General features: G+C 36.1%; 1 pseudogene; it reads left to right on the top strand.

Moving 5' to 3' along the window:
• The first annotated feature begins 1834 nt into the window (after positions 1-1834).
• LOC115290499 lies at positions 1835-2229 on the top strand (annotated as a pseudogene).
• Positions 2230-21295: the final 19066 nt, after the last annotated feature.

The following is a 21295-nucleotide window of genomic DNA, read 5'->3' on the forward strand; positions in this document are numbered from 1 at the left end:
GAGAGAGAGAGAGAGAGAGAGAGAGAGCATGAGCAGGGGATGGACAGAGAGAAAGGGAGACACAGGATCCAAAAACAGGCTCCAGGCTCTGAACTAGCTGTCAGCACAGAGCCGGATGCAGGGCTCAAACCAACAAACTGTGAGATCATGTGACCTGGGCCGAAGTCGAATGCTTAAACAACTGAGCCACTCAGGTGACCCTAACTTTTCACTGAAACAGACATTTGGACACATAAGAAAATGCAGACTTCTAACAGCACAGAAACAACAGCAACAACAACAGGTAGCTGTTACTATATACCAGAACCTAGAAGGAGTTCGTACAAAATATAACATCAGTGGGCTGGATTAAAAAATCCAATTAGTGTCATGTTATTATTCACACCCTACCTCTTGTTCTAAATATCTTATGTAGAAGATTATTGTCCCCTTAAATATCTTGCTATGCTGTTTATTTGCATGCAAGTTGTCTCCATGCTTCCTACCTATTGAAATTGGAAAAAGAAAAAAAAAACTATCGTAGCTTGCCAGTAAATGTTATTTACTGTTTTTTAACTGAAGCTCAGTGTAAGTATTAGTTCTTCCACAACAAAACAAAAGTAATAGTTTGGTTTTTAACCTAAAATATTTAATTCTGCATTGTAAAATCACAGTTTAAATTCCTATATCTGCTAAATTAAATCTTGAAAATTAAACTCCCATTTCTTTTATAGATCAATTAGAATTATTTTTTACTGAGTAATTAATTGTGATTCTGTGCCTATGGTACACAAGATATTGCCTAAAGCTTTAGCTAAATGTTCTCCTCAAAAAATCTATTAGTAATTTAATCATCTTGGCTAGCAAATAATTAAATTTCAATCATTCTACAGTTGGTTTAAGGATAGTTTCTTTTTCCATAAAGTATATATGGACTACATAGACTGGTAGGTATTTTTTTTAAGTTTCCAAAATATTCTTCTTAAAGGTATAGAAGAAAACAAGGGAAATGAAAGAGATATTCTTCAAAGGCTCCATCTTGATCTTTGTAGCAAGAAAATAAGTCAGAATTTCACAAAGGATAAACTAAATTGGCATCCTGCCATTTTAATACACTTTTGTATTAGCCTGACCCGATCTGTACACATTGATTGGACCATTTTGCTGTGTGTTCTTTACAAATGGCTCACAATAAATGACCCGGCTGTGCGACAGCCATTACAAGACAATTTAACTAGTGCTTACAGCTCTTCAGTTGTTGAAAGAGGGAGATTATCCAGAACTAATAAGGTGGCAATGACATTCAGTAGATCAAGATAAAAAGCAAAGAGAGAAAGAGAGAGAGAGAAAAGGAAGAAATGCAAAAGAACTGGCAAATCATCTTCCTCTCCATGAGCTAAGATTGATTTAAGACCATAAAATAATTTCTCATGTCATCGCTGTGGAAGATGTTACCATCAAATACAAATGCATTTCTTTGTATCCATGTCTGAGATTTACATCACAACTGGTCAGGCAACCCAGAAGATAAAGCATGTTATAATGTAGTAATTACTACTACAGTAATTAATAATTAAAAGCAAAATAATAGGAGAGTATGCGTATTTCTATTCATGTTTAAAAACAAACCAGAAGAGGTATCCTTATATTGAATGAAGAGCTAGGAAACCAGAAATTCTGAAAATTGAAATGTGTGCTTTATGGCAAAAATGCTGGGCCTAAGTAAATAATCTAAGATTCAACACCTCAAATCATTATAACATCATCAGTAATAATATTATTGCAGGAGAGAGCTGGACGTCCGGCTTGTGAGCGGGCACCTTTGCTTCGCGTACGACTAAAGAGCGATTTAAAAATGGGTGATGTTGAGAAGGGCAAGAAGATTTTTGTTCAGAAGTGTGCCCAGTGCCATACCATGGAAAAGGGAGGCAAGCACAAGACTGGGCCGAATCTCCATGGTTTATTTGGGCGAAAGACGGGTCAGGCCCCTGGATTTACTTACACGGACGCCAACAAGAACAAAGGCATCACCCGGGGAGAGGAGACACTGATGGAGCATTTGGAGAATCCCAAGAAGTACATCCCTGGAACAAAAATGACCTTCGCTGGCATGAAGAAGGCAGGGGACAGAGCAGACTGGATAGCTTACCTCAAAAAAGCTACTACAGAGTAATAGTTGGCTTTTGCCTTATTTATTACAAAACAAAAATGTCTCATGACTTTTTTTATGTGTTCCATATTTAAATTGATCTCATACACCAGAATTCGGATCATGAATGGCTGATTGAATATTTCTTTGGGACAGTTCTGATTTAAATAAGATGGGGCTTGTGGTTAAATGAATATGACTAGCTTTTTGAACTTTGATAGTAATTCTGGTTCAGCAAGGGCTGTCACTGTTTTCCCCTTCAAAAAAATATGATTGGAATTAATTAGATGTTCAGCTTTTCACAGAGATGATAAATGCCATCTCTAAACTTATAGGAGATTGGTTTTATATTTAGATTTATATAACTGGTTACATTAATATATTTAAATACTAAGGAAATCCCTTCACTGTATCAGAACAGCAAGACTCAGCTGTGTTTCAAGTTGTGTTTGTTAGCCTGTTAAAGGTAAGGGCTGAAGATAAGCTGGCACTGTCCACTTTATCTTTTTTTAGTCTTAAATATGCCAATTTAATTAAAATTCCTTGCATTTAAAATGTTGCCTTTTGCTTAATGAAAGGCATTTTAGTTTGGTTTCTGTATAATACTAAATAAAGAATATTAACACTTCTCACATTTTACAGATGATCTATAAGGTCAGATGCTTTTAAAATTCAGTGTGTAAGTTATAGCAGCAGATATGTTATAATACAGGATTGTCTTCTAAACAGCTATTCACAAATACAACTGTGGAATTACCATATGTGTATGATTGGTAATGGTGCTTCTGCCAACTCTTTAGAAGGGTTAAAGTAGAGGAGATATATCATCAGCACAGATTTGTAAATTATGTGATAAGGCTTAAGATAATTAAAACAAAATCACAGATAAAAAAATATTATTACAGAGCTATGGCATAATGGGTATTACAAGCATTGACTTGTTCCCACTGTAATTTCTACAAAAAGATTATCAGGATGACTCTTAGAACAGTTGAGAAGTACAAATGTTATTGGGCCAGAATCAATTATGTAAACTGAACTTTATATAGTTTGGGTTTTCAGAGAGAACTTTCTGGTTACATGAAAAAAAGTTGCTCTGTTTTACTTGTCACTATAATAAAAAGAGATTATGTGATTCTCTAACAGACTACACAATCAATGTACATTTCAAAATATCCAAAATATCTAAGAATTTTATTAAGGGTTCATTTGAGTTCATGGGGAGAACTGGACTCAAGAAATATTAGAAATAGGGACAGAAATTGCATGGAGAAAACATTCTGAATATGCTTCTTTTTTCTCTTGCAAGCTGGTAAATGCATGTAAGTGGGTTTATGACAGATAGAATGGACTCAAAATAAAAAGAGTCAGGAAATATTCCTCAAATGGCATAGTTGATTTTATGGAAGTGAGGTACAAGATACTAGTTTGAAATGTTGATTATACCATTGTGTTTAATGCAACATGGCCATATCCACTTATGAGAATCATATACCACCATACTACTACATAACATGGGAAGCCCCTCCTCTCTCCCCAGAGTCACTGACTTCTGTCAGAAACCCTGTTGCCATTTTCACACTGAACTGTTTAGTTCACAAGTTTCTAAATAAGTTTTTCAATCTCTCCACATCCGGGAAAGTTCCAGTGCATGAAAACCAGAGGCTCACTATGACACTGAATCTCAAGGGGTGGAATGCATGCCCATTTGGGGGAGATGTCAAAGCTTCTGAGAGCTGACTAATTAGAAAAGATTTGATAGGTGACTGGAATGCGCACCTCCAGGTGAGTAGAAACCCCAAGCTTGAACACGATGGGTGTCAGATAGTTACTCTGAAGTTGTGGCTTAGAGGTCTTTAAAAACACAGAGGTGCAGGTCTTCCCCACTGAAGACAGAAACCTGCTAATCGCCTTTGTCAACTTCTCTTTCTTTTACATGCTATATTTAATCAGGTATTGCTAACTCTACTTTTAAAATAAATTTGGAATCCACCCACTTTTCTCCTCTCTAATGCAGTAAGACAAGCCCATGGGACAGGATCTTTCACCAGAACCACTGTAATACCTACCCTCCTAATCATTCTTTTCCTTCCCACTACTGCTCTTTTATAAGTCATTTCCCATGCAGCACCAGAGTAATCAATTTAAAACACTGATAGATTCATACAACCCTACAGAGAAAATTCAGTGACTTCACAAAATACCAGGGCAGGAGTTGGGATGGGGGAAGAAAAATATCCATTACCTTTAATAAAGTCCTCAAATCCCTATGCTAGTTGCCCCTGCCCAAACTTCTTTCAGTTTTTCACAATCCCACCAGCTCTTTCCTTGCTCTTCTGCATGAAACTCTCTTCCTTAATGTTTCTACTTGGTAATGTCACTCTTTCTTTAGATCTTACCTTTAAATATTCAAGTCCCTGAGATAACTCCCAATATAAATTAGGAACGATTAGTGTGCGCGCGCGCGTATGTGTGTGTGTGTAAATACAGATTTTTATTTCATAATACTAAGTAATTATTTTGTATATATTTCCTATAGGGATTATTTATTGCTTGCATTCCCCTTTAGTAAATTCCCAGGAGCAGTCAAAGTTTGTTGGTTCACCATTCTGTATTCAGGACATAGCATAATGCCAAGAATATAGTAGGTACTCAATAAATTGGTGAAATAATGAGTGAATGTATGGTGGTATTTTTTAAAGTGTCAACAAGGGTAATCTATAATCCCCATAAATTTTAAAAAAAGATACACAAATCAATGGCTGCTATGAAGATATTTTGCAGATGCAATTAAAGCCTAATCAACGGACTTCAAGTAAGAGAGCTTATCCAGGACAATCAGTTGAAAGCTGGGATTGTTCAAAGGGAAAAGAAATTCCCCCACTCGTTCTACTTCTGTGACTAAACTCTGACAGAAAGAGAAGGAATGAATGAATGGATACTATCTGTGCTATTTACTACATGTGTAACGTTTGGGGAAAGTCATTTATTTATTCTACTTAAACTGTTTAAATGCAAATAGTGCCCAACTCAGAGAGCTACTGATAGGATTAAGTTACAAATATTAAGTTACAAAACACTTGGCTCATTGTTTAGTATAAAGCTTAATAAATATTGCTATTGGCATTGTGACCAAAAATGTGCCTTGATTAAAAGAGATTCACTGTTTTCTTATGAAATATATGCTATATCTTTAAAAAAACATTTTCTAGTTGGCTCCAGATTTCCAATTTAATGAAAACAAAGTAACACAATAATTAAATAAGGAAAACTAAAAATTAATGACACAGAAAGAGTAAATATTAAGAAATTAAGGCAAGTATTTTCTCTTTAGTTCTCTTATCTATATATATTCTTGAGCCAGTAATTTTCTTTATTTAAATACCATGTTACAGAGGCAGATGGCAGTAGACTAAGAGTACCCTAGGCTTGACTTGTCCTATGAATGCAACTAGATCACAAGCCATCCTAAATACCCCAGAAATTGACCTGAAGACTGACAGAACAAACTCCACAACTAAAGTGAGAGAGGAGGCCACATAGAAGTAGGAGGAAAGTGCATACATGGGAGAGTAATGGATCCAGGGTGCTGTGGAGAGGAGGGAGCTGGGGTCATGGGGAAGGGCAAGACAGAGCAGGGGAATGCAGAAGGAGAACTTTCCCAAACCGCTGGCTTGGAAAACAAAAGTGACTGAATTTCATGAGTTCTTACAACCACTGGGCTTAAAGCCTGGCGTCTTCAAGGTCAGCAGGCTTTTCTGGGATAGAATGCAGAGGGCATGTCACTGCTCCTGGACACAAGATAGGTATACAACCCGAGGTCAGACAGAGTGCCTGGTGCACACAGCAGGGAGATTATTTGCTCTTTTTGGAGTACAATCCTGAGAGGCAGCATTCACAGAGACACCTCTCCGGGAACAAAGAAGCTGGCCAGTATAATTTCCCTTCCCCATTCCTCAGCATAAACACAGAGCCACTCGCTGAAAGCAATGCAGTGCCAAGACTGGCTGTCTAACTTGCTTACACCAAGCACCATCTACTCACATTCCAGTAGAACTGCTCTTCTTAGTCACACTTGCTCTCATTCCAGTGTGGCAGGATTCTCCTCCAGAAGACCAGCCCAAAACCCTGTCCATACCACATCTCCTGACCAGAGAGTTTTGCAGGGCCTCAGTTCTAATGGAAGTGGTGACAGGTCTCAGCTCACAAGCAGACCAAAGCACATCTAGTTAAAACTTGCCACACTCTAGCCGGGACCAAACACTTCCCACAGCAGGCAAGGAGAGCCTCTGCAGATGACTGGCCTAAAGGATAAAGCAGCCAGAACACAATAGCAGGCCACATACAGCACATACCAGAGACACTATCTGAAATGCCAAGCCCTGGGCACTCTGTGACCTCTTCTTCATAAGGCTATTACTTACAGAAGCAGGAAATACAACTGGTGTTTCTAAACACAGAGAATAAGGCCGAGACTTAGACAAATGTGAAGACAGAGGAATTTATTCCAAATGAAAGAAAAAGGCCATGGGCAGAGATCTAAGCAAAACAGATATAAGTAACATGCCTGATGGAGAATTTAAAGCAATGGTCATAAAGTTACTCATAGGGCTTGCAAAAAGAATAGAAGATATCAGTGAGACTCTTACCATAGAGAAATAAAGAGTTAAAAAAGAATTAATCAGAAGTGAAGATTATAATAAATGAGATTAGAAACATGCTTGTACAATGAACAGCAGGCTGGAAGAAACAGAGGAACTAATTAATGACCTAGAAGACAAGACCGTGAAGAGTAATGAAGCTGAATAAAGAAAAAAATAAGAAAAACTATTATGCAAAATGAGAATAAACTTGGGGAACTCAGTGAATCCATCAAATGTATTAACATTCATATTATAAGAAGAGATAGATATGAGGCCAGAAATTATAAGTGAAAAAATAATAGCTGAAAATTTCCCTAATATAGGGAAGGAAAGAGACATCCAAATCCAGGGGGCACAGAGAACTCCCAGCAAAATCAACAAAAACAGGCCACTATCAAGACATACCCTAATTGAATTTGCAAAATATAATGATAAAGGGGAAAAAAAACTGTAAAAACAGCATAAAAAAAGAACTTACAAAGGAAAATCCATAAAGCTAGCTGGAGATTTCCCAACAGAAACTTGGCAAGTCAAAAGGGAGTGTCATGATATATTCAAAGTGTTGAAAGGGAAAATACATAGTGAAGTGTACTCTATCCAGAATAGAAGGAGAAATAAAAAGTTTCCCAAACAAAAAGCAATAACCTATAATATTTTGTGACCACTAAGCCAACCTCACAAGAAACATGAAAGGAAAATCTTTGAGTAGAAAGGAGAGATCAAAAGTGACAGTATAGAGGCAGAAAATACAAAAGTAGTAAAAATGAATAATTCTGTAAATATCTGTCAAGAACTCACACACACAAAAAGATACAAAATATAATAACATATACCTAAAATGTGGGAAGAAGAGAAGATAATTGGTTCAAACTTGAATGACCATCAACTTAATATAGACTGATATTTGCCAAAGACAGTATATATTAATCTAATGGAAACCATACATAAAAAGCCACTAATAAACATACAAAGATTGAAGAGAAAGAAATCTAAAAATATCACTAAAGGAAATCAGTGACACATGAAAGCCAAGAAAGAATCAGAGAAAATCTCCCAAAACAACAATAATAAATGTCAATAAACACATATCTATCAATAAGACAGAGTGCAAGTAGAGGAGGGGCAGAGAGAGAGAGGGAGACACAGAATCTGAAGCAGGCTCCAGGCTCTGAGCTGTCAGCACAGAGTTCAATGAGGGGCTTGAACTCACAAACTATGAAATCATTACATCAGCCAAAGTTGGACACTTAACTGACTAAGCCACCCAGGTGCCCCTATCAATAATTACTTTGAATGAAAATAGACTAAACACTGTAGTCAAAACACAAAGGTTTCAGAAAGGATTTAAAAAAAAACAAAAACAAGACTATGTATTGCCTACAAGTGATTCATTTTGGACGTAAAGACATGTGCAGATTGAAAGTTAGGGGATGAAGAAACATTCATCATGCAAATGATGTCATAAGACAGCTGCAGTAGCAGTACTTAAATCAGACAGACCAGACTTTAAAACAAAGACTATAACAAGAGATAAAAAGGGCAATATATAATAATAAAGGGAACAATATAATAAGAAGATAAAAATTGTAAATATTTGTGCACCCAATGTGAAGCATGCAACCATATAAAACAATTAATAACAAATATAAAGGATAATGAGAGATCAATTCACACTAAATGGCTAAAATTAACCACAAAGGAAACAACAGATGTTGGCAAGGACGGAGCAAAGCAGAATCCATTTACATTGCACCAGGAATGCAAACTGGTGCAGCCATCTGGATAACAGTATGGAGGTTCCTCAGACTGCTAAAAATAGAACTACCCTATAATCCATCAATTGTATTACTAGGCATTTACCCAAAAGATACAAAAATATTGATTCAAAGGAACACATGCACCCCAATGTTTATAGCAGCCTTATTATGAGAACAGCCCAAATGTCCATCAGCTCATGAATAGATAAAGAAGAGGTAGCATTCCATACAATGGAATATTACTCAGCCATCAAAAAGAATAAACTCTTGCCATTTTTAACTACATGGATGGAGCTAGAGAGTATTATAGTAAATGAAAGAAGTCAGTCTGAGAAAGACAAATACCATATGATTTCACTCATATGTGGAATTTAAGAAACAAAACAGATGAACATGGGGGCAGGGAGAAAGAAGCAAACCATAAAACAGGGTCTTAACTATACAGAACAAAGTGAGGGTTGCTGGAAGGGAAGGGGCAAGGTCATGAGTTAAATGGGTGATGGTATTGAGGACATTTGTAATGAGCACTGGATATTATATGTAAGTGATGAACATTCTACTCCTGAAACTAATATTACATTATATGTTAAATAACTAGAATTTAAATAAAAACTTGAAGCAAACAAAAATAACAAACTGATTATATAATAAAGGAACTGATAATCATGCAATAATAGTAGGGCACTTTGACACCCTGTAACATCACTGGACAGGTCATCTAAATAGAAAATAAGTAAGGAAACAATGGTTTTGAATGATACACTGGACCTAATGGACTTTAAAGATATAATTAGAACATTTCACCCTAAAACAGCAGAATACACATTCTTTTCAAGTGCACATGGAACACTGTCCAGAACAGATCACATATTAGGTCACCTCAACAAATATAAAAAGATTGAAGTCATGACAGGTGCCTTTTCTGACCACAATGTCAGAAGTCATCAACAAGAAAAAAGTCTGGAAAGACGAAAAACAAATGGAAGTTAAACAACATGCTATTAAACAATGAATGGCTTAACCAGGAAATTAGAGGAGAAATTTAAAAAAAAATACATGCAAACTATTAAAAATAAAAACACAATGTTATAAAACCTTAGGGATGCAAAAAAAAAGTGGTCATAAAAGGGAGATATATACTAATACAGGTTTACCTAAAGAAGCAAGGAAAATATCTAACTTCACCTTACAGCTAAAGGAGCTAGAAAAAGAACAATAAAGCCTAAAGCCAGCAGAAGGAAGGAAATAATAAAGATTAGAGCAGAACTAAATAAAATAGAAACTAAACAAATAAACAAAAAACCAAAAGCACAAATGGATGAAACTAGGAGTTGGTTCCTTAAAAACATTAACAAAATTGTTAACTCTCTAGCCAGATGAACCAAAAAGAAAAGAAAAAGAACATAAATGAATAAAATCATAAATGAGAGAGGAGAAATAACAACCAAAACCACAGGAATACAAACAATTGTGGGGGCAACTGGTTAATCGTCCAACTCTTGATTTCAGATCAGGTTCATGAAATCAAGCCCTGCATCAGGCTCTGCATGAGCAGTGCAGAGCCTGCTTGGGACTCTCTCTCTCTCTCTCTCTCTCTCTCTCTCTCACTCTCACTCTCTCTGCCCACTCATGTGCTTGCTCTTTCTCTCTTTCTCTCTCAAACTACATTTAAAAAACTTTAAAAAATTATTTAAAAACTTTAAAAAATATTTAAAAAAGAGAATATTATGAAAATCTATATGCCAACAAAATGGACAACCTGGAAGAAATGGACAAATTTCTAGAGACATGTAAACTACCAAAACTGAAAAATAAAGAAATAGTTTTTCTTCTTTTTTTTTATTTTTTGGAATAGTTTAAGAAGAATAGCTATCAACTCTGCTTTAATGTTTGGTATAATTCTCATTTGAAGCCATCTGGTCCTGGACTTTTGTTTGTTGGGAGATTTTTGATTCCTAATATAATTTCTTTGCTGGCCCATACAAATTTTCTATTTTAAATACAGAGGAATAATCTGGAAAGACTACAAACAGTACAGTATTTTATTCAGATTTTTTTTATTCAACACAGTGCTAGAAGGTCTAAACACAGTAATCATACCACAAAAAGAAATAAAAATAAAAAGGAATGACTGTTGTAAACCTCCATCAAACTACCAATAAATGGAAGTCACTGTATTAAAACCTGACAGCTAGGGGCGCCTGGGTGGCTCAGGTGGTTGAGCGTCCAGCTTCAGCTCAGGTCATGATCTCACGGTTCGTGGGTTCAAGCCCCATGTCAGGCTCAGTGCTGACAGCTAGCTCAGAGCCTGGAGCCTGCTTCAGATTCTGTGTCTCCCTCTCTGACCCCCCCCTGCTCAGGTTGTCTGTCTGTCTGTCTGTCTCTCTCTCTCTCTCTCTCTCAAAAATAAATTAAAAAAAAAAAAACCAAAACATTAAAACCTGACAGCTAATATCATCCTCAATGGGGAAAAACCTAGAGCTTTTCCTCTATAATCAGGAACAAGAAAGGAACGCCCACTCTCAACACTTTAATATGTATAAAAATTTGACTTCCTTGCCAGTCTGTATGTCTTTTAAATATATATTTTTTCCTATATGTAAATGACATGACATTCTATACATCAAATGTGAATTAATCATTGCCTTCAATTACACTTCCATTACTATCTCTGCTGAAGGTCACAGTATGAATGAGTACCTGATACAAATTTATATGTTATAAAGATATGTATATATATGATTCAGTAAATTTGCAGGATATAAAATCATCCTAGAGAAATCTGTTGCATTTCTATACACCAATAATGAAGCTGTAGATTAAGAAATCAATCTCATTAATAAGTGTAACAAAAATAATATGATACCTAGAAATGAAGCTAACCAGAGAGGTAAAAGAACTGTACTCTGCAAACTATAGAATGCTGAAGAAAGAAATTGAAGATGACACAAAGAAATGGAAAGACCTGGCATGCTCATGAATTGGAAGAACAAATATTGTTAAAATGACTATACTACCTAAAGCATTGTACACATTTAAGGCAATCCCTATGAAAATACCACCCACAGTTTTCACAGAGCTAGGATAATCAATCCTAAAATTTATTTGGAACTACAAAAGACTGTGTATAGCCAAAACAATGTTGAAAAACAAAAACAAACCTGGAGGCATCATAATTCCAAACTTCAAGTTATATAACAAAGCTGTAATAATCAAAACAGTATGGTACTGGCACAAAAAGAGACACATATATCAATGGAACACAGTACAAAATCCAGAAATGAACCCACAATTAGATAGTCAATTAATCCTCAACAAAGGAGGAAAGAATATACAATGAGAAAAAGACAGTGTCTTCAACAAATGATGTTGGTAAAATTGGAGAGCCATATGCAAAAGAATGAAATCAAACCACTTTGTGACACCATATGCAAAAATAAATTCAAAATGGGTTAAAGACCTAAATGTGAGGCCTGAGACCATAAAAATCTCAGGAGAGCACAGGCAATAAGAGCTCTAACATTGGCTGTAGAAACTTTTTTCTAAATATGCCTCCTTAGGCAAGGAAAATAAAATAGAAAATAAACTATTGGGACTACATCAAAATAAAAACCTTCTGTAGAGTGAAGGAAAAGTCCATAAAACTAAGCAGGAACATATGGAATGGGAGAAGATATTTGCAAATGACATATCTGACAAACAGTTAGTGTCCAAAATATAGAAAGAATATATCAAACTCAACACCCAAACTACAAATAATCCAATTAAAAATAGGCAGAGATCTAAATAGATGTTTTTTATTCAAAGCAGATATACAGGTGGTCAAGAGACACATGAAAAGAGGCTTGACATCATTTATCATTAGAGAAATACAAATCCAAACTAAAATGAGGTATCACTTTACATTTGTCAGAATGGCTAAAATTACCAACACAGGAAACAACGGGTGTAGGCGAGGTTGTGGAGAAAGGGAAACCCTCTTGCACCATTCATAGGAATGCAAACTGGTACAGCCACTCTGAAAATCAATATGGAGATTCCTCAACAAAGTACGAATAGAATTATCCTAAGATCCAACAATCACACTACTAGGTATTTACCCAAAGGACGCAAAACTACGAATTCAAGAGGGGCCAAAATCGTACAGCAGCATGGAAGTTTTCTGCTTCTCTCATTCCTGAAACGGAGCTAGATCAACACTAAACCATCAAGCACACCTAGAAAATTGATCTGAGGATTGACACCACAATCTGCATAACTTGAGCCACAGAACTCTGCAGGTTATGTGGTGCAGAGAGATGAACTGAGGGGGAGAGAAGCTGCAGAGCGTAGTTTGCTGTTTCTGCTTGTAGAAAGAGGACAGAGATGGGAGAGAGTTCAGGAAAAGCATTCTCCCCAAAAGCAGCTCAATAGAAAGAGTGGAAACATCCATAAGGGAATGAACAAGACAGGGAGAAAGGAAGAAAGGAGAAAGGAGACGGTTTAAATACCATTACAACTCTATAAATAGGGGAGTACAGTGTATAAAACACTTCAGCTCAACACCCGGCAGAGGTCTGGTGGGAAAGGTGAATCCCAGGAGCAGGCAATGAGCTCTGAGGGGTTCATGAGGAGAGGTAGTAACCCTGCTGAGAGGACATTTGGTAGTTGCTGTGTGCCCTCCCCACAGGCAAAGGTCCCAGCTGACTCCAGAGAACAGCCATGTTTCCTCGTATTGGAACAAGGACATTAGAGGGCAGAGAAGCCTGGCACCAGACGCGTGCTGTGATTTACCATAATCCCTGAAATGCTGCCGCTGCACAAAGGCGCAAACTTTTTCTGGGGGAGGCTGGTACCCAGATTAGGTCTCTGGCATCTGTAGCAGAGCAGTCATGCAGAAGTTCCTAGGGGTGGCTAGCACCCAGCCATCGCTCCTTGAGACCCTCCCCCAGAAGGTCAGAGCAGGTGATAGCCACAGGGCCTCAGATGTGAGGGGTTTGGAAACAGCCCCATGAGATAAAACTCAGGAGGGGCTGTCTGGCAGGTTGATGGCTTCCTTGAGGACAGCATAGAAGCAGGAAGTGGATGGAAGCCAGAGAAAACGAGGGATGCTTGATTGCTGGTTGGCAAGAGCACAAAGTTCTGATATTAGAGACTGGGCAATTTTCACCTCTCTCTCACATGCGCATACACCCTTACACACACCACAGTGATCCACCGCAGTAAGCTAAGCAGCGCCATCTAGTGGAGAACAGAGCTGTTACAGCAAGCACCATCCAACTGTGCCAACCACAATCTAGAGGAATACAAGTCTGTCCTCTTGCTTAGTTTATGGATTATAAAGTGATTCAGAGGCTGACTTCTGTGGGAAACTGGATGTAATTTCAATCATATGTCATTCTGTCTGGTAGTCCATCTATATAACGTTTTTTATTTTTCTTTTCTTTTTTTATTTTTGAATATAGAAAGAGAAAATTTATTTTTATTTTCTAATTTTATGAAAAAAATTTTTCTTTAATTTTTCTATTTTTATTATTTTCATAAATCTTTATTCTAATTGACTTTTATCATTTCATTTCATTCTATTTTATTGTAATCACCTTCTTTTAAATTTCCAATTTTTTCCCTTTTTTTCCTTTTCTTTTTTTTTTCCTTTTTTCTCTATTCTATCAAGTTTATTTCAACAAACAGACCAAAAAATACCTAGGATATAGCATCCTTTGACTGTTTTGTGTTGTTTTAAATATTTAAAATTTTATTTTTTATTTTATTAACTACTTTTTTCTCCAAAGTGATGAAATTAATTTGCCCCAAAAGAATGAACAGAAAGAGATGAGAGCCAAGGACTTAATCAACACAGATATAAGCAAGATGTCTGAACCAGAATTTAGAATCACAATGATAAGAATATTAGCTGGAGTTGAAGAAAGCATAGAATCAATTTCTGCAAAGATAAAAGAAGTAAAATCAAGTCAGGATGAAATTAAAGATGCTATAACTGAGATATAATCTCAAACAGATGCCACTGCAGTAGGGATGGATAAAACAGTGCAGCAAATCAGTGATATAGAGGTCAAACTTACAGAGAATAACGAAGCAGAAAAAAGAGGGAAATTAATGCAAAAGAGCACAATATAAGAATCACAGAACTCAGTGACTCATTAAAAAGGAATAACATCTAAATCAAGGGGCACCTAGAGGATGAAGAGAGAGAGAAAGGGGTGAGCAAATCATAGTAGAAAACTTCCTTAACCTAGAGAAAGACCCAGACATCAAAATCCAGGAAGCACAGGGAACTCCCATTGGATTTAACAAAAACCAGCCATTAACATGGCACATAATAGTCAAATTCACAAAATACACAGACAAGGAAAGAATCATGAAATGGAAATGAATTGGCAATGGAAAAAAAGTCCTCAACATATAAGGGAAGATATATCAGGATCGTAGCAGACCTATCCACAGAAACTTGGCAGGCCAGAAAGGAGTGGTAGGATACATTCAATGTGCTGAATCAGAAAAATATGAAGCCAAGAATTCTTTATCCAGCAAAGCTATCATTCAAAATAAAAGGAGAGATCAAATGTTTCCCAGACAAACAAAAACTAATGTTGTTCATGACCACTAAACCAGCTCTACAAGAAATTTTAAGGGGAACTCTCAGAAGGGAGAAAAGATGAAACAAAACAACAAAGACCAAAAGCAAAAAGAGGACACCACGAGAAACTCCAATTCTATAGGCAACACGATGGCACTAAATTCATATATTTCAGTACTCACTCTACATGTCAATGGATGAAACGCTCCCATCAAAAGACATAGGGTAACAGAATAGATAAGAAAACAAGATCCATCCAGCTGCTGTTTACAAGAGATCCATTTTAGAACTAAAGACACCTTCAACTTAAAGGTAAGGAGATAGAGAACCCTCTATCACGCTATGTTCACCAAAAGAAAGCCAGAGTAGCCATACTTATATCAATCTAGATTTTAAGATAAAGACACTAACAAGTGATGAAGAAGGGCATTATATCATAATTAAGGGGTCTATCCACCAAGAAGACCTAACAATTATAAACATTTATGCTCCAAACGTGAAAGAATCCAAATACATAAATCAACTAATCACAAACAAACATAAACTCATTGATAATAATACCATAATAGTAGAGGACTTCAACACCCCACTTACAGCAATTAACCCCACTTACAGAAAATCAACAAGAAAACAATGGGTTTTTTTTCAGCATTCACCTATTTTTTTAATAGTTTATTGTCAAATTGGTTTCCATACAACACCCAGTGCTCTTCCCCATAAGCGCCCTCCTCCATCACCACTACCTCTTTCCCCCCTCCCCCTTCCCCTTCCACCCTCGGTTCCTTTTCAGTATTCAATAGTCTCTCAGGTTTTGCATCCCTCTCTCTCCCCAACTCTCTTTCCCCCTTCCCCTCCCCCTGGTCCTCCATTAGGTTTCTCCTGTTCTCCTGTTAGACCTATGAGTGCAAACATATGGTATCTGTCCTTCTCTGCCTGACTTATTTCGCTTACCATGACACCCTCGAGGTCCATCCACCTTGCTACAAATGGCCATAAAACAATGGTTTTTAATGACACACTGGACTGGATGAACTTAACAGATATAGTCAGAACATTTCATCCTAAAACAACAGAATACACATTCTTCTCAAACATACATGGAGCGTTCTCCAGAACAGATCACATACTGGGATAAAAATCAGACCTCAACAAGGACAAAAAGATCAAGATCACAGAGTGCATATTTTCAGAACACAACGCCATTAAAATTGAAATCAACCACAAGAAACAATTTGGAAAGACAACAAATACTTAGTGACTGAAGAATATCCTACTAAAGAATGACTAGACTAACCAAGAAGTTAAAGAGGAAATTAAAAAGAACATGGACACCAATGAAAATGATAACACCACAGCCCAAACCTCTCAGATGCAGCAAAGGTGGTCATAAGAGGGAAGTACATAGCAATCCAAGAGTTCCTAAAGAAGGGAGAAAGGTCTCAGATACCCAATCTAACCTTACAGCTTAAAGAGCTGGAAAAAGAAAAGGAAATAAAACACAAAACCTGCAGAAGATAAGAAATAATAAAGATTAGAGCAGAATTGAATACTATCAAAAATAAATAAATAAATAAATAAATAAATAAATAAATAAATAAAACCAAGACCTGGTTCTTTGAAAGAATTAACAAAATTGATAAACCTCTAACCTGTTTGATCAGAAAGAAAAAGGAAAAGGAAAGGGCCCAAATAAATAAAAATGAAAGAGGAGAGATCACATCCAACACTGCAGAAATATGAACAATAATAAGAGAATATTATGAGCAATTATATACCAATAAATTGGGCAACCTGGAAGACATGGAAAAATTCCTAGGAACATATAAGCTAGCAAACCTGAAACAAGGAAAAATAGATCATTTGAATAGACCCATATCCAGTAATGAAATCAAATTAGTAATCAAAAATAAAAAAAAGCAAACAAACAAGAGTCCAGAAGTGGATGACTTTCCAAGAGAATTCTACCAAATATTTACAGAAGATTTAACACCTATTCTTTTGAAACTGGTTCAAAAAATAGACATGGAAGGAAAACTGACAAACTCATTCTATGAGGCCAGTATTTCCTTGATTCCAAAACCAGACAAAGACCCCAGTGAAAAGGAGAACTACAGACCAATCTCCCTGATGAACATGGATGCAAAAATCCTCAACAAGATACCAGCCAACCAGATCCAACAATACATTAACAGAATTATTCACCACAACCAAGTGGGATTTATACCTGGGATGTAGGGCTGGTCCAATAGCCACAAAACAATCAATTTGATACATCACATCAACAAAAGAAAGCACAAGAACCACATGGACCTCTTAATAGATGCAGAGAAAGCATTGAACAAAATACAGCATTCTTTCTTGATTAAAAAAAAACTCAAGAAGTTTTTTTTTAGGATCATACCTCAAGATAATAAAAGCAATATATGAAAGACCCACCACTAATATCATCCTTAATGGGGAAAAACTGGTAGCTTTCCCCTTAAGGTCTGGAACATGACAGGCATGTCCACTCTCGCCACTGTTATTCAACATAATATTGGAAGTCATAACCTCAGCAATCAGACAACACAAAGGAATTAAAGACTTCCAAATCAGCCAGGAGGAAGTCAAACTTTCACTCTTTGCAGACGACATGATACTCTTATATGGAAAACCCAAAAGATTCCACCAAAATTGATCCATGAATTCAGCAAAATCTCAGGATACAAAATCAATACAGAGAAATCAATACCAAAATCAACACCAACACAACAGAAAAAGAAGTCAATGAATCGATCCCATTTACAATTGCGGCAAAACCCATAAGATACCTAGGAATAAACCTAACTAAAAAGATGAAAAATCTATACACTGAAAACTATAGAAAGCTTATGGAAGAAATTCTAAAAGACACAAGAAAAAGAAAAAAATATTCCATGCTCATCGATTGGAAGAAAAAATATTGTTAAAACACCAACACTACCCAAAATAATGTACATATTCAATGCAATCCCTTTCAAAATAACACCAGCATTTTTCACAGAGTTAGAACAAATGATCCTAAATTTTGTATGGAACCAGAAAAGAACCTGAATAGGCAACGTAATCCTGAAAAAGAACACCAAAGCTGGATGCATCACAATTCTGGACTTCAAGGTATATTACAAAGCTGTAATCATTAAGACAGTATGGTACTGGCACAAAAACAAACACTTAAATCAATGAAACAGAATAGAGAACCCAGAAAAGGACCCACAAATGTATGGCCAACTAATCTTTGAGAAAGTAGGAAAGAATATCCAGTGGAATGGACAGTCTCTTTAGCAAATGGTGTTGGGAATACTGGACCACTTTCTTACACCACACTCAAAATAAACCCAATATGGATGAAATACCTAAACATACATAGGAAGCCATCAAAATCCTAGAGAAGAAAGCAGCCAATAACCTCTTTGACCTCAGCCGCATGAACTTCTTGCTCAATATGTCTCCAGAGGCAGAGGAAACAAAAGTAAAAATGAATAATTGAGACCTCACCAAGATAAAAATTTTCTGCACAGTGAAGGAAAAAATCAGCAAAACTAAAAGACAATCAATGAAATGGGAGATTTTTGCAAATGACAGATCAGAAAAGGGTTAGTATCCAAAATCTATAAAGAACTTATCAAACTCGACACCCAAAAAACAAATAATAAGTCAGAGAAAGACAAATACTAAGTGATTTCACTCATATGTGGAATAAGAAACAAAACAAATGAGCAAAGGGGGAATAAAGAGAAAGGCAAACCAAGAAACTGGTTCTTAACTGTAAGAGAACAAACTGATGGTTGCTAGAAGGAAGATGGGTGTAGGTTGGGTGAAAGATAGGTGATGGTAATAAGTGCAGTTGTGATGAACAGATCATGTAAGGAATTGCTAATCACTGCACACACGAAACTAATATAACACTGCATGTTAACTTACTGGAATTTAAGAAGAAACTTAAAAATATAAGAAAATGGATAAATGGCTTAGCATAGCACAGGGTAGGATAAATGCATTTTAGCTATGAAAAGAAAAGAAACAAATACTGTGTTGCTTTTGTCTTCCCTGAAACAAATTTGGATCAGGTACCCATTCACATTATGCATGATTCATACATTATGTTCCACCTGGATATTCAGTAATTAGCTTGGATTCTGAATAGTTTCTTTAACAACAAACTTAAAAAACACTGTGACCTTCAGCAGAGATAGTAATGGAAAGTGTAATTGAAAGCATGATTAACTCACATTTGATGGAGGTTAACAACAGTCATTCTGTTCAAATGCAGAGGAGTAATCTGATATGTTATAGAAGGCACTTGATTTTCTAGTTGGACTATTTTTTAAAGCTTTTGAAAAAATTATACTTAAATAAATTCAGTTGATTGCCTTTTATATACCAATCTGCCTTTTATACTGCCTTTTATATATCAATAAGAAAATCAAAACTTTACTCTCTCACAATATTCTTTTATCATAAAACTAAATTCAAATGCCTTTCCTTTTCAATTAAGAGGTGGCAAAAAAGCAGTAAGTTTTCTGAAAAGTATGTTTTGTTTATTTTTAGCTATGGAGAGAATGAAAAGATTCATATTTTCCTAGAATGTTTTATTTCATATTTTCCGAGTGGGTTTATTTTTTTCATATTTTCCTAGAGTGTTTTAAATTGAATATCAACAATGCCATCACAGCGGAAGAATACCAAGCACTACCTTCCACGTCAGGTCCGCAGAGTTCAGTTTTAACAAGAATCCTGCCAAATCATTTTGTCAGGCTAGAGAGCATCTCCCACTCTTCACATCTAAGCTGCTTGGCCTGCCTTTAGGTAGAACTGCACTGATTGATCAGTTTAGCTAGAATCCAGCCTACTCTTGGTATTTCCCTTACTCATTTTCCACCCACCCAACCCCCAACCTATTCCTCAGGTTCAAAGCCCTACTTTTCATTTTCTGCATTCAATGTAAAGACCAGTCTCTCTATTACAATGATCATCCTGAACTGTCTTCTTTACCCTTTTATCATGTGTCAGATTTTTTTTTCTTTAACAAGACTCAAAAAATGAAGCAAAAGAAGGGAAATTCTACTTTTTTTCTGCTCTAAGCTTATTGTATATATACCTGAAATGTAGAGCATTTCAATAATACAAGAGACAAAGTTCAATGAAATCATGAGTTTATTTAAAAACAGGACCTAAGAGGGCAATCCATACAGTTTCAACATTTTCCCCCTCCCCTACTCCTTCTCTCTCTCTCTTGCTTGCTCTCTCTCTCTCTCTCTCTCTCTTTATGGTTACCTTGGAGATGAATCTGTCTATAAGATTTAACATTTGCTACAAACCATTTCAGTATGTTTCATTTCAATTGGAATAACAAAGAGTATAAAAACAACCCTATCAATATTTTTTTCAAAAACAAATTCATCATGTATATAATAGTCCTTAAAAATGTTTTAATGCAAATTGACAGGCAGAATCTTTGCACTGAAAGGCTGAGTTACATTTCTTATTTGCATTGTTAAAGATTTATAGGTGGAATGATTTGAATTAGAAAATATCTATATTTCCTTTATATTGAAAAATTTAAGATGAGGGAAAAATTGAATGGGTTGGAAAGGAAGTCTTTATAACTAACATTTCACTCACTCTATCTGTGAATAGGAATGGAAAATTAAAATGTTCTCACAAATCCTGTATACAAACATATTTTATGCTACTTTTTCTTAAAATTCTATACCGAAAAAAGAAGGGCCATCTGATACTACAGTAGAAATTGCCATACTGTAACATTTTCATTAAAAATACTCATATATATGATAACCTTTTCCTTCATCATATTGTGAAATAATCACATCAAAGACCCATAATTTTTTTATTTTAATTTTTATTTTTTTTAATATTTTATTGTCAAATTGTTTTCCATACAACACCCAGTGCTCTTCCCCTCAAGTGCCCTCCACCATCACCACCACCTCTCTTCCCCCCTACCCCCTCCCCCCCCAACCCTCAGTTCATTCTCAGCATTCAATAGTCTCTCAAGTTTTGCATCCCTCTCTCTCCCCAACTCTCTCTCCCTCCTCCGTTCCCCCTGGTTCTCCATTAGGTCTCTCTTGTTTTCCTGCTAGACCTATGAGTGCAAACATATGGTTTCTGTCCTTCTCTGCCTGGCTTACTTCACTCAGCATGACACCCT

Source organism: Suricata suricatta, chromosome 4 (assembly GCF_006229205.1).
Source record: "Suricata suricatta isolate VVHF042 chromosome 4, meerkat_22Aug2017_6uvM2_HiC, whole genome shotgun sequence".
Taxonomy (NCBI): domain Eukaryota; kingdom Metazoa; phylum Chordata; class Mammalia; order Carnivora; family Herpestidae; genus Suricata; species Suricata suricatta.